Genomic DNA, 15,349 nt, shown 5'->3' with positions numbered 1-15,349 from the left:
TAATTAAAAAAGAAAGCATATGGTAGCATTTACCTCACCTACCAGTAGGTCACCGTCTTTCCTAGTTCATTATACAGTTCATTTCAAGACCATAAAGTTGTGTAACAATGAACACTTAATTCAGTTGGAAAATGAGGGAAACTGAGTTTTAGAAAATGTTTAATTACAGTGGAAGAATTTGGCTAAGATGCTTGAGCTAACAGCCCATCGCTCCTTGAAACACATCATAAAAACCTTGCTTTGTTGTTGTTTAAATGAGCGGAAAGTGCTTCAGCAAAACAGCATCTTCAGCAACAGGGGCTCCCTAAACTCATCTTCTTTGGACCTAAAAACCTGGCCCTCTTTGAGAGAAACCTGCTGTCTGTTTTGTGCAGCCAACACTGATGACTTAGAACACCCTATTTCAAAGAGAAAACCTCATGCTCCACAGCTTGCCACCTATTACACTTGTCTTCTCACAGCCATTACTGCCCTGGATGCCTGGAGCAGTGTCTTGAAGTCAGGAAGACACCTTCCCATTTCTCTTATGGAAAAGAAGAATACCCTTGCATGCTCCCTGCACGTTTCTAAGTCCATCTGGGAGTCCCTAGACGGTGAGTCACAGCACAGAGATTCAGACCTAGAACCTGTGCATTTGCCAATGTCAACTGGACATTGATTGTCAGGGTTTTCGTAGCTGGAGGGCAGACCTTGGTGGGAGAAGGTGTACCTGTGCCAGATACAGCTGGTTGCAGACACTTCCACAATAGCCAGGTCTTCCTTCAAGCCCATCCCATGGTGGCCTGGACCAGCACTAGAGGCAGACCAGGACCACTAAGCAGAACTGAGGAGTCCAACCAACAGACTTTGCTGGTGTAACACGGGCAGCTAGTGAGTGCTCAGTGCAAACTGGAATCAGCAGCAAGCAGTGCTGGAGCTCTGTGGGAACCTGTGCTCAGAGCTGCCTGGGCTGCGGAGGTGGGAGCTGTCAGAGAGCAGGAACAGGACACCCCGACATGAAAACAGAGGAGCCTAATAGTAAATTAACAGTAGTAAATATTAATTAATTAGTAAGTAATAATTAATTAGTAAGTATTAATAGTAAATTAACTGAGCCCATACAGACTAATCCAGTTACATCAGTCTGCTGGGGCATGATCACTCAACAGTTCTTCTCTCAGAGCGAAATTACAGGAATGAGGGAGGTCCACAGCTATTGCCCCAGAGAGAGGCCTCTGTAATGGCTATGGAGATGCTGGGAAACCAGAGCTGGTGGGATACCACTGACGGTGCCAGAAAGCAGAGTCCTGGGGCTTTTGACATTTATAAATGCTGTCCTCTGTAGGAAAACAAGCATTTGGGGTCAGCTGATGGAGGGATACATGGAGCAATGGATCGATCCTGCTGTTCCCACAAAGGAGGGAACCCCATTCAAACACCCTCGAGGGTCACAGTGTGGAAACTGTGTTTGATGAATATTCAAGTAGCTATAATGTTTTGAATGCAGGTTTTGTAAATAAAAGGGGTGTTGTTGAAATGTTAAATACTGTATCATGGTCCACATTAACAAGGGGTGGAGATCAGAATGCATACAGTCAATAAAACCACTGTGATGCTTTCGGGTTTTGGAGTTCTACAGGAGCAAGGAGGGAAGCTTCACTGGATGGATTGCACACTGCTACCATGTACATTCCCACTGCCTGTATGGAGAGTAGAACTGATAGCACATCTATTTAAGCTTTGATGATGCTTAAAAAGCTGTGCCATACACAGCTGTTCCAGCTGGATCTGCAGGGGACCTACCATTGTGCCCATCAGGCAACCATGCAGCATCTGTGAACAAAGCAAAGGATGTTGTAGCACAATAACATGTTTAACAAAGGGTAGTAAAAGGAGGGGAAAAAAGGACAAAAAGGACAGTAGGAGGAGAGAGGAGAGAGGAGACAGAAAAAAAAGACCACGCTGAAGCTGAATGAAGAGAGAGGACTGCTATCAGTCTCTTGCATCCTGGCCTGTATAAGAAGCAGTGTGGCCAGCAGGTCTAGGGAAGTGATTGTCCCCCTGTACTCGGCTCTGGTGAGGCCGCACCTTGAGTACTGTGTTCAGTTTTGGGCCCCTCGCTACAGGAAAGACATCGAGGTGCTCGCGAGAGTCCAGAGAAGGGCGACCAAGCTGGTGAGGGGTCTGGAGAACAAGTCTTACGAGGAGCGGCTGAGGGAGCTGGGATTGTTCAGCCTGGAGAAGAGGAGGCTCAGGGGCGACCTTATCGCTCTCTACAGTTACCTTAAAGGAGGCTGTAGTGAGGTGGGGGTTGGTCTGTTCTCCCACGTGCCTGGTGACAGGACGAGGGGGAATGGGCTAAAGGTGCGCCAGGGGAGGTTTAGGTTGGATATTAGGAAGAACTTCTTTACTGAAAGGGTTGTTAGGCATTGGAATGGGCTGCCCAGGGAAGTGGTTGAGTCACCAAGAGAGACCAGAGTCTCTCTGAGTCACCAGAGACATTTAGATGTTGAACTTAGTGATATGGTTTAGTGGAGGACTTGTTAGTGTTAGGTCAGAGGTTGGACTAGGTGATCTTGGAGGTCTCTTCCAACCTAGACGATTCTGTGATTCTGTAACTCTGTGATTCTGTGATTCAGTGCAGCAGTCACCATGCACTGACCCCAGCACTGCCCAGCTCCTCTCTGAAGGGGACGAGTGGAGTGTGCAGTGAGGGGACTGGAGAACAAGCAGGGGGAGACTTCCCTGAGTCTTTGACTTTTTGTAATAGTAGAATCAATAATCAGAAGTTTGTTAACTGAAAATAAACTAAATTGATTGAAATTACTTCCCAGTCAGTAACCTTGGTTTTGCCCAAAACAAACCCAGTAAAAAAAAAAAAAAAAAAAAAAAAAGACATAATATCAACATGTTGAAATTCCGGGACTACAGAAAAAGAGGAAAATCAGGCCTAGGGAAATTAGGTAATTAGGTCTGTGGAAACGATACATGACCCTGGTGTAGCAACACATTGTTCAAACCTGGAAAACTAAGTAATCCTACAAATAGTGTAAGTTTGTGTGCATTCAGTCACAGTGAAACAGCAAAGCAGGCTTCTGCTTCCGGCAGCTGTGGCTTTCTCAAAACTTTCTTTAAAGACATTAGCTAATACCATGGCTCCAGCTCACTTTTAATGGCTACTTTAAAGATTTGTCTCCCCTCCTTAATTTAGCAATGGAATGCACCACCAAAGAACAAGAGCAATTCTGCAGGGTCTGTATGTAGATCATCAAGCATTTCACAATTTCCCTTTGCATTAGAAAGTATGACTACATAGCATTTCCCATAGTATTTGTAAGAACCGCTGCCTCCCACCTAATCAGAAAATTATCAGAACTCCTTAGTTCTAATAATTTTGCAAAAGATGAAGCATGCATGGCTCTACGGTTACTACAACCTGTGATGGGTGATTCCCCTTCAGCCTTGTAAGAAAATCCAATGGTCTGGATTTTACCAGTTATTTAGATAGCATAATTAAATAATGACAATATGAAGGAACTTCTATTTAGATATAAAATAGTTATCTAAAAATAAATCCATGTCAATCCATCTGTAGTTAACATGTACATGATTCAAAGGAAGTATCCTTTATCCTGGGCTGCATCAAAAGAAACGTGGTCAGCAGGGCAAGGAAGGCTCTCCCTCTGCTCTGCTCTTGTGAGTGGAGTCTGCTCTGGAGTGCTGTGTTCAGCTCTGTGACCCCATCACAAGGACATGGAAATACCAGAATGAGTCCAGAGGAGGGCCACACAGATGATCAGAGGGCTGATCATATTAATTTTACTTTTAAAAATAAATCACATCTAGTTGTCCCCTTGATTCATAACTAATCCTGCAAAACCACTCTTCCAAAATGGCTGTGAAGTGCCTTTTATCAATACCAGCAACTTACATGACAAATTCCAAAACAATACAACGTAATAGTTTTCTGTAAAAGATTTTGATCTTGTGAACGTTTATGTGGTGAGGCCAAAAAGAAGATTTGCATAACTTTCTCATACCAAGTAACACATAAGACCACTGGAAAGATAAAACAAAAAGAAAGCCCAATTAAGAAAAAATCAGATATAGCTGTACAGACAGGAGACATAAGAGCAAGCCATTGGCTGTTTTCTGTTGTTGTATCAAATATATTTAAGAACAATGAAACAGAAAGAAGCAAGATGGAAGCTCCAAATAAATTAGTGAATTTGCAGAAGAGAAGTGAGTATTGCTATTTGGAAAATACCTCAAGGAAAAAAAGTAAAGACAATAAGCTGTCAACTTTAACAAATTTTAACAGCTCAGAATATTGATCGTTCTAGAGCTGCACATAAATTTTGTGACCAAAAGATTTTTCTGGAATAAACTATCTTCATTTTGAGAACTTCCTTTGCATCAAAAGTGCCCTGGAAGCTTAAAGCATCAGTCAGAATGACTGCCTCTTAGAAGGGGCTGCACATCCTTGTACATACATCATGATGCATACAACACAGAAGATTAGCATCTTTTCTGATAAAGATATTTTAGGCATGTGCCAAATATTGCTAGGTGTTTAGATCAATATAATTAAATCTTTAACGATATGGCCCACATTAAAAAACAGCCAGAGATAGTCTACTTTGTGCCAGTTGAAATAACTTCTAACTATTATATGTTGTTCTTCTCTAGGAATTACCACAAATAACTGCTCTGAAAAACTCTACATGATAAAAAACTAGTATTGAAAATCTATAAATATGCACAAAAATTACTGTAGACAGTGTTTGTCAAAGCCTCTGAATAATAACCATGGTATTTACACATGATCATCATTTCTGGGTGCTTCTGCCATAAGCTTCAAACTCACTTCTTTTCCAAGAGGAGAAATAAACAAATAATTTACAATTGTTAAATTACTAGTTACAATGTGCCTGATTTAACAGTGATTCCCTGATCTGAAAGCTAACTCACAGAAATAGTCAGTCTGTCAGTGATGAAGGGTGGTGACAGAGAGAGAGGGACAGCAATAGAGATCACAGGCATAATCTCATCTGAAGTATCAAAATATCAACTCATGTGAGAACTAGTGCTTGGAACAGTATAAACATATGCTCACAAATCTCAACCACCTATCAAGCTGACTACAGCATACATTGCAAGCTGAAATTGAACAGTAAAACTTAAGAGTTAAAAATTTACTGCAAGACACCAGATATTAGCTGATGATACCAATTTTTACATGAGAACTGAAGTATAAGCAAAACAAAGATTTGTCAAAACCTGCTAGAGGCTGATAGAAAAAGAAAATGAGGTGTTGAATATTTCAATAACAGCAATCCCGTGATAAATGCACAAATAGACAGGATGATTTGTTGGCATTATGCTGCTGGCATTATGCCCATTAACTAGCAGAGGAGTACAACAACAAAGAATCATAGAGGGAAAGGGAATGTGAAGTTACCCCTAGCCTCAAACCATGCCTACTCGAGCAGAAGCAGGCACACCAGGTGAATAAGACCAGGAGCAAAAAGTCACACAACCTATGCAAATGGCAACATTATAAGTAGAAAACTCAAACTTCATAAAAACGTACTGTGCTCTTCTGAGGTGTTAAAAAAAGTATTGCGTGACTACAAAATGTCAAGGAATTACAGATGATTAGGCATAAATCTTATGTGTAAACATACAAGAAGAAAATGCAAAATAATTAAAAGTGAAATGCACCTTATACCCCTTTCCTGATTGTCTGAAATAACATTTCTCTGGACTGTTGGCTAGATAGATGTCAGCTTAAAAATTACATGAAAAGACCTATAGTTTTCATACATTATTGTACATACAGTGTAAATTATTATTTGAAACCCTAACACCAGTATATGAATTCCTCCCCCACCCCAATTCTCAAACTCAACTGTGCAGCACTTTCAAAGTTCAACATTTTTAAGAAGTGAATATTTCTTTCTTTCTGCAAGTATAAACCTAATTACTCCATAGAGTTGTTCATTGGCTCTTTAAAAAAACAGAGAAACAAGATGACAGAATTAATCCATTTAGGTACTTGCTAACAGATGCTTAGATTTACAACAGTGTCGCAGACACACTAAAACATAAATAAAACTGATTCACTTATCACCTACATTGAATAAAACAGTAATTACTAGGGATAGCTTGCCCATATTTTTACATGTGTGCTTGTCCCTAGGTTATTTTTTTTCAGCCTTTTTTTGGTGATGAAGTAGTAGAAGGTCAAATGTGTTTTTTAGCCATCTGTTCGCACTATGCTATGCTTATCTCCTCATAAATGGAAGCAGCTTCACCCACAGTGCTCTGTGATTGCTTCATACAGTATACTAGCAGCCTAACTGTGCCAAGGATGCCTGCTGTGCAAACCAGCTCATTCTTCCCTCTGAAATAATTGCATCCACCGGTCCAAGTTAATGCAATACTTTTTCTGTACCACCTTTGCAAAGCACAACAGCTGTTGCAAGAAAGCCTGTAGTGCATATTCTAATGCTTGTGGTCTCTTCCTCGGTTGTGGCTATGCAAAACATCCTGGGATAGTGTGCTTCTCTAAAGGGTGTCAGCTCATAGAGTACACGACATAATTACTGTAATCATATTATAAACTATAAAAGTCACCTTAAGCAATGTGTCTTATAAGTTCCTGCTGTAAAGTTTTTCCGAGCTCATTATTTTTTATTTAAAAAAAAATCAGACAATAAGACATAAATTAAAATAATAATGATAAAGTTAAGTATGTTATAGCCATAAGTATATTTCCTCTGGGATTTTCTGGAAGAGCTGAACTTGTATTTCTTCAAACCTTCTTTTCAAAAAGAAAAAACGTTGTCAAAAAAATGAAATTTATTAGAATATCCTACAGTAACTTTAAAATCATTCAATATGTTATTATATATTAATATTATATATATTATATTATATATATATTATTATATATAAATTAGATAGTAATAGGCTGAAGTTTTGGTGGCAGTTTTCCTCCTATTAACAAAGAATTTAAACTCAACTGCTTCATGGTCACTATGGCCAAGACGGCCGCCAATTGCCACAACACCCATGAGGCCCTCTCTGTTAACAAGCAACAGATCTAGGAGGGCACCTTTCCTAGTTGGCTCCCTTAGCACCTGTACCAAGAAGTTATTATCAAGGCATTTTAAGAATCTCCAGGACCTGCTTGTATCAGCTGTGTGGTATTCCCAGTTCATGTTTGGCAAGTTGAAGTGACTCAAAAGGACTAGGTTGGCTGATCTATAGGTATCTCTGAGTGCCTTAAAGAATGATTTATCAGTGTCATCATCCTGGCTGGGTGGCCTACGGTAGACTCCCACAACATTCCCTTTATTTGCTCTTCCCTTAATCCTTACCCTGATGCTCTCAACCATGTTATCATCAACTGCGAGTACCATACATCACAGGCCCTGAATTTCAAGCAGCAGTACCTCCCCACCTCGTCTGCCCTGCCCGTCCCTTCTGAAGAGCCTATAACCCTCCATCATAACACGCCAGCCACAGGACTCTTCCCACCAGGTTTCACTTACGCCATACATAGCTCTGGGGCTAAGCCAAGGCTTCTAGCTCCTCTTGCTTGGGTTTACAGATAACTCTGGTAGAAATCATGTCCACTTTTCCTTTAATACCTTGTTTAGATAATATCTACCCCACTCTCTGGAATAAAAAACTTCCAAAGTTCCAAATCTAATCATTCTACTCATTTTGATCTTGCAAAATTGCATTATAAACCCAAAGTTTCAAAACATGAAACAAAAATCACACAGTCAGATAGAGAATCACTCACAGAATATTTAAACATGAATTATAATGCACATGCTTGACAGTCTTTCTGTTCACCCGATTCTAGTTTTTGTCTTGATCTTTCACAAAATTCATCAAAATAGAGGCTATTAAAAGCCAGTGTGTATATTCATGTAATTGAATTTAAGGCAAACTATCACAGTTTGAATATAGGAGGAACCCATGTGGTCAGAACAAGAGTTAGCAATTACAAAGGCCCAGCCCTATTTCTCTAATTAAGAAAAAAACTAAACTACAAAAATTGGCAAAAGACAGCAAATCCTGCAGAGTTGGCCCCAAGCATCTAGTTCAATGAGACAGAAAAAACACAGAACATAGTCACAGAGTGAATAAAATTTAAGCAGTCAGACTGCTGGTGTTTGCTTACAGACAGTGTTAGTATGTTCTTTTACCACCTGACTGCTAATTTTAACTATTCAGAGGTTATGTTGGTTTGCACAAGTACCTCTAGATCCTTTCAGCACAAAATAGCACAAAACACACACTTATGGAAACAGTGCTTAAGTATATACTTCGCACTGCTCCATGTACAACTGGTACCTTCACTACTACATGCCTGATAGATGGCTATTGCCATTACAGCACAAGTTCTGACTTAATACTGTACTATCAGAACTGCACAAGCAAAAACAAAATAACACTCAAACCATTAAATACAAGCTTTAAACTTGACAAAAGAGATCTAAGCCAATTAGGTCACAATTCAGCATGGGAAAACAATTTTTTTTTTTTTTTTCCTGCAGGGAGATGTATTTTCAGTAAAGAATTCTAACAATGTCACTAAAACTCTTGCAGCTGAATGTGATCTGAATAACAGCAAGTATCAACTAGCATATAAAATATTTCAGACCAAATATTGATTTTAGCCCTGGTATATTTAGTAACAACCAAACAATCCATCAGTATCAAAAATATCTTAATATATGTATTAATTCTTGATACTTCAAGAGTCACTGTGTTCTTCATTTTCACTAGGAATTTAAACACTTTAAAACAGCAGTTGCTATGGAATTCCAGTAAAAAGAAGGGTAGGGATAGCAGACTACTCCTTTCTTTAAAGTTCAAACAGGAAGCACAGAATGCTAATTCAGACAGGCTGCAAATGCAGTTGTTAAAGGCTGTGATCCAAGCAATGCAGAAAATCTGCTATGAACTTTTTAAATATTTCTGCTGTCTTCTCATATTTTTCCCTAGGAACTGAGTATGAACATTTGTATCACTGCTTCATCATTCAAAAAAAAAGCCTCAAAACTTTCTCAGAAAGACATCTGTGATTTGCCCTAATGATAATGGGACAGTTCATTTTTGCAGTCTTAAACAGCTACACACTGCAATGGATGCTGAGCATGTTGAAGGCTGTTCTTGAGCTTCCAGGGCTACCTTGTAACTGCATGCTTTTGTTCATTTTCACATTCGTTTCATTTTACAGATCCAGATTAACATTGCAACATTTACCTTTGCTCCTACCTATATTAATTTTTGTTCAAAACATAATTTTCAAAAGACCAAAAACTGTTATGTGCAAGCGAAGATTCTGCAAATTCACATGTATATGTAATCTATACCTAGTCTTTCTGGTGTAACAAACTCTTACAGTACTAGCAGATTCATTTGTAAACAGCAATTACTTTTTAATTTCCTGCAGGATGCAGATAAATTTTAAACTTATAGTGAACCTAAAGTAAAGTGAATCTAAAGTACAGTAATGGGCTGTTTTAACTGGATCTTTTAATACTGTCACTTATTAAATATCATTAATTCTTATGAAATTAAAGTTTTGGGAAAAACACTACTCAAAAATCACAGAATGAAAGGAGAAAGCTTACGAAGGTGAATACTAATTCCAACTGGACTCTTACAAAGTACTGATTCTAAGCACATAAAACCCCAGTACTCTATCTCTGCCTACCATCCTATAATTAGTATCACTCCAAACTTGAAAAGCAATTGCCAGTCTTCAATGAAAAATATACTATATTATTGTTGGTTTAAGATAAAAAAGGTATCCAGACAGCAGTGTAGGGACAAGTACAAAACTAACCCACAGCAAGAACGATGAACATATCCAGCAAATACTTATTTCAGCTTTGCATACCAAAATCCAACTCTATCACCACTTAGTAGAGCTGTCTTAAAGAAAAAAAAAATGTTTCCTGCTATGTAGTCAATGCTACCTGTCCATGAATTTCTTGGCATAATATCTTACTTTATTTTTATTAAATCATTTTCTATATGTCTTACCTCAATTTTTTTTCAGTTTCATTTTGTATTAAGCAAGATTTCAGAATTTTAAAAGAATCACTGGTATTTTAGTGATCAATAATTTCTGTCCATTCTTTCAATAAAACAAACTTTTTAACAGTTACAGGGTTATTATATTTTTTACGAGGTCTAAAAAATTTAGACAGGTAGAATGCCAAACTGCAGATGTATTTAGCCCATACTTCTTTGACTTTCAGTTAGACCATATGAGCATTTACATAGATAAATTCAAGTCAGCTAGTAGTTAACAGCATGGGCTTAAGCTAATAAGTGTTTACCAGGACTGTAATCACACTTATACAGCACATGCTGTGTCACACCACACTGGTGCCGTAAAATTGCTACTGATGCATAAAACAGCCTAGTTTAAACTGATAGCTTCAAAACTAGCTCGAGGAAATATGCACCATTGGCAGAACATCCCTCTCAATTAAAATGGAGAGGGATTTTTGATTTTAAGACTCCTGAATTGCCAACCATTTTAAAATGTAATTAAACACTGGAGCTTCAGGGTGTATCATCTTCAAAATTTGACTATTATCTACCTATTGTCACCTAGCACGGAAATCCTTATGGTCCTGCAGACTTCTGCAAGGGGCCCAGTGTGAAAGAACAAAGGGACAGCATGAAGAAGTGGTTCCACAAGGAGAATTAAAGTCAATTATAAAACATCAGAAAGAGTCTGAAAGGAACACAATACATTTTCAAATGTATAGCAAAGCCTAGGTATTAGAGACTTATTACTTTTCAGGGTTTCTATGGACCTCTGCTGAAAATAATGACCCTATATGACCCTTAAAATTTCACCCTTATTTTCTTCAATTCTTGCCATAAGACCAGATCACCCGAAAGGCTGTCAAACCATTATGTACTTCTGACAGAAAAAAAAAAAAAAAGAAAGAAAAAAAAAGTTAAACCACTGGGATTTTTCAAAATAAAAGAATTTAAGAATTTTAAGAAACTTATTTTCAGCAATGAGTTCTTCTATAGTGACGATGTATGAACCTGATTAATAACTTCCTTTGTACTTTCAGGCACTTGCTGCAATAAGAAATAGGCAAGACAGAATTTGCATGACTAAAATGTCAGAAGGGTGATTTTCTTCATAGACATGTTTCTTATCCGGTGTTCCTGACAAGCACCTGCATGATATTTTAGTTACATCAGTATGATCAAACAAATTAATCTGCAATAAAGAAGGTTAATTAAGAGCAGAATTTATCCTGAACTTTTATTGACCTTCTACGTTTTATTTACTCAATGGTATGTTTGGCAATTTAGAACAAATACTTCAGCTTTATACATTAATACTGATCCTTTTTATGTCACTTCGTTTACATTATGAATTTGTCAAATTTTGCTGCGTTGAAGATTCCAATTTTGTGCTTAAAGAACTTTTTCAACTATCACAAAAAACTAGATTGGCTATAACCCTTCCAGTTTTGTAGTGCTCAATGAATTCTCCTGGCTTATGCATGACTGACTATATTTTTTATATTCATTTCAATAAAGCTATGGTTCTCAGGCAAAATGGAACCTTAACACATGGCAAAAAAATTTCCAGCATGAAGCTGTTTAAGAGAAGTATTTGGAAAATATTTTATTTCCAATACCTTTCCCATACAGAAACGTGACTTCACCTTATGTCCCTTAATTCTCTTGATTATTCAGAAGAGTTAGCTGTTGCAATCAAATGATGCTTCGCTAGTTGGTCACTTTATGACTTCTTTTCCTGAACAATAATGTGCAAGAATGAAGCACAGAGGAATAAGTGCTAAGAAGGAATAAAGTGAAATAAGCTGAACTTCATTGCAAAAATAAATAAATAAATAAATAAATAAAATCAGGTACAGAATAACAATCTGCAAAATATTAGCTTTTTTTCTGAAAAAATAAATACCATCAATTTCTTTCATATTCAGATATTTTTATTTCTTGAAGTCATTTAGAAACTAAATTTACCTTACATGTTAACACTTGATTAGACCCCCCCAAAAAAAAGATAGGAATACAGAATAAGAAACAGGTTCTACAGCAGCAATGTTCTGGAATAGTAAAGTTTAAAACATCTAAGAGCAAAATCTTAAAAACAATCATCAGCCACCTCCTCCAGTCATGGACCTCAGAGAAGGGTACTTAGAAATACTAAGAAATAGCAGTAATCTAAGCCCAGTAGGAAAAAAATCAGAAGCTACTCTCACCAACATAATGAAAGAGAAATGAAGAAGATACCAGGAAGAGGAGAGAGATGACAAAATGGATAATCTACACACAGTCCTCTCTTACCATAATGTTCTTACTGATCAGATCTGCCAAATGTATTGACTCTGGACAGACAAAGCTAGTAGTGAAGTGGCGTAAATGAGCAATTATCCTGAATGTCACTCAACTAACTGCTCTTTCAAAAATCTGTGGAAAACATTTCAACAGCTAGCAGAAAAAAATAAAATAATGATTAGGTTTCAGCTCAACAGAAGAAAGTGGCATGAATTTCAGCCCTTCAAACAAAGTTGAGTGACACAAAACAGAAGAACTCAAATCAGTTTTAAAAAGGATTGGGGAAAAAAAAATAACTTTAGAAAACACGTAATGCACTTTTTGTTCCAGCTCCTGCAGAGATTACCTGCCTCAAATATAACCACTGAGAGAAGTTCTATCAGCAGCAAGGATATAAAAGAGTGGAAGCCAAGGCCACCTAAAACACCTAAGCTACTCCACCAAATTAATTTTCAAGTAAGGACACAAATCAGAATACAAATTAATAGAAAAGATTTCTTGTGTGTGTGGAATTCTGAACTGAACTGGAATTCAGCTGAAAACATCAGATCTTATATTTGCAGTTATTAATCTATTTCTCCCAGCTGAAAATAAATAAATAAATAAATAAATAGAGAAGTTGTAAAAGCACAGGAATAGTTAGGTTTTGACTAATAAAGGTAAAATTATTTTTGCAAGTTTTAAAAGGAATAGACAAGAAGAATGATAAAGTTTTGCCTTTATCTCCCTTCTCCAAGTGAATAGACTAAGAAAAGCGTTTTCTTCTGCTTTTCATAACTCAGGAATTAATAACTATGAATTTTGAATAGCCAGTTTACAGAATTAGGAATGTTTGACTTTTTGGCAAATTTGGTAGGGTCCAACTAAAGAGATTATGTATGGTAACACTTTCTTACTTAAAGGCAAGTCATGTATCGGCAATCAAGTATGCCAGTGTAAGACAAATGTTCTGCAGAATTTGAAATGAATTGCAGTGAAATAAATTCCATAAAATCTGTTCATGAAACTGCAGTTAAACTGAAATACATTCAAATGAATCCCGTAAGTTCCTAGCTGTAAATTCCATCTTCCTCTGAAAGCCAAAACAATTGGACTAAAACCTAGAATCTACTCTTCCATTTCATTTACAAAAATATAACTTGATTGCTAAGAGCTTAAAAGCAACTCCCAGATTTGATATCAAAGAGATTTCATCCCTTAAAGCAAATTATTTACCATTTAAGCAGTTACAGTTGTAGCTCTTTTTTTGAATTAGCAGCATGTTGACTAACAGTATTCCATTTAAACTATTCTAACATCATAGTCAACAAGGGCCTGGATTTTTATAAATTTGCATATTGCCTCTGGTTTGTCCCCAGAAGTAACAGTCAGCTTTTTGCTGACAAAAGGGGTGAACCAATAATGAAGGAAATTTTTTCCATTATTAAAAATGCCAGTATTTACCTTTTTTTTCCACAATATAATTTCAATAACACCCCTGAATGAAAAAGAAATTTTGTCACCAATTACACCTGGACAAATAATCCCAGTCTCATGGAAATATTTAAAAAATAAAAATAAAAGCTTTGTTTATATGACCAAACATGCAGTACTCTAATAACCATTGAAAAGCTTCCCTCCAAGCCACACTATTATAGTGATATATGGGGATAAATATCTCACAGATATGATACTATCTACAATAACCCAAGAGAAAATGCTGTCTTTTCTTTTAATCTGTAGCAAAACCACTCCTCCATGTGATTTTGGACAGCCACACGGAGCTAGCTGATGGAAACAAATACTTCAGAACACCCACACATTTGAGAATTCAATGAAAAGCTTGGAGTCCACAGAAGTTTCAAAAGAGCATAATAAACAAGAAATTGCAAGGAAGCTATAAACTAGAACATAGACCTACACAAGTCTTACAAAAGGGCTGTTCCCACTGCATTTGACAGTTCAAGGTGCTGTGCGTCTTTTTTTTACAGAGTGCCAGAGGCCATGTAGCCCTCCAGGAGACATGCTGTACCACACCACTTCTGTATCATTACAAATGTAAGGGAACTGGTGAGGAACAAAATCAAGGACCTTGCTGTAAGAACCAATACAACAGGAATCCTAAGGCAATGGCAGCGTTGAACTTCAGACATCAGTTTGACTTTCAAACAAATTTAAACCTACAGTATTGCAGATAAGTTCTAGCCACAGTAGAAATATAAAGGTTTGACCAGTTTTAGCATGCTCCATTGACAAGCATATGATGAAACTCGTTTAAAAAATAGTTACATTTCCTTTCAGAAACTTACAAAGAATCACACCAATAAAATTTTCAAACTTCCAGATTTAGAAGCACTTGGTTATGAATGATGCACAACGCAGACACAAAACTACAAATACGCAAAATGAGAGCTTTGTATAGAAAATCTATTTGTAAAATTCTAAGATTTATTTCTAAATTTAGACATTTAACCAGAGAGACCATTGTAGGGCATAATGAAGTGCTGCCTGATGTGTTTATATAACATAAATAAATAATTGAGTTCAGTCTAATAATAGCCAAAAAACTTCCTCAGTGACAGCGACTCAGTTAGATAAGATTTAAGTTTTACCTTCAAATTCAAGATTCCTGTGCCAAAGACTCACTCAGTTCTCCTCTAAAAAATTCCCTGAATAGCGATGTTATACCATGCAGTGAAAGGAACCTACACCCATTAATGTTATTAGCATTATATTGTAATCTAAGGTATTTTCATAAAGGCAGAAAGAGCTGCAATAATTGTATAACTACAGCTTATGTCTTATGGACAGTTCAAGTAAAGGACAGCAGAGTGGGTGGGTGTTGATGTTCCTAAAATACAAACAAACAAGCCCACATGGCCATTATTTGTTCTGCTTAAATTCTAAGGAACATCTACCACAAGTCATAAAGGTTTAAATACAGTGGAGATTAAATGTGTGAAAAAGACTGTCTCTTCGTAACTGACTACAAATTTCTACTTCCACCTTCTCTATTAGT

The 15,349-nt window shown here is 37.1% G+C and overlaps 1 protein-coding gene across 2 annotated transcripts in view; it reads right to left on the bottom strand.

The window, feature by feature from the left end:
- Window positions 1–15,349, bottom strand: part of DTWD2 (DTW domain containing 2) — a 97,001-nt gene that overhangs the window by 22,018 nt on the left and 59,634 nt on the right. The window lies entirely within an intron of this gene.

Source organism: Cygnus atratus, chromosome Z, assembly GCF_013377495.2.
Source record: "Cygnus atratus isolate AKBS03 ecotype Queensland, Australia chromosome Z, CAtr_DNAZoo_HiC_assembly, whole genome shotgun sequence".
NCBI classification, from domain to species: domain Eukaryota; kingdom Metazoa; phylum Chordata; class Aves; order Anseriformes; family Anatidae; genus Cygnus; species Cygnus atratus.
The sequence above is the reverse complement of the archived record's forward strand: the minus strand, read 5'-3'. Positions and strand labels throughout refer to the sequence as shown.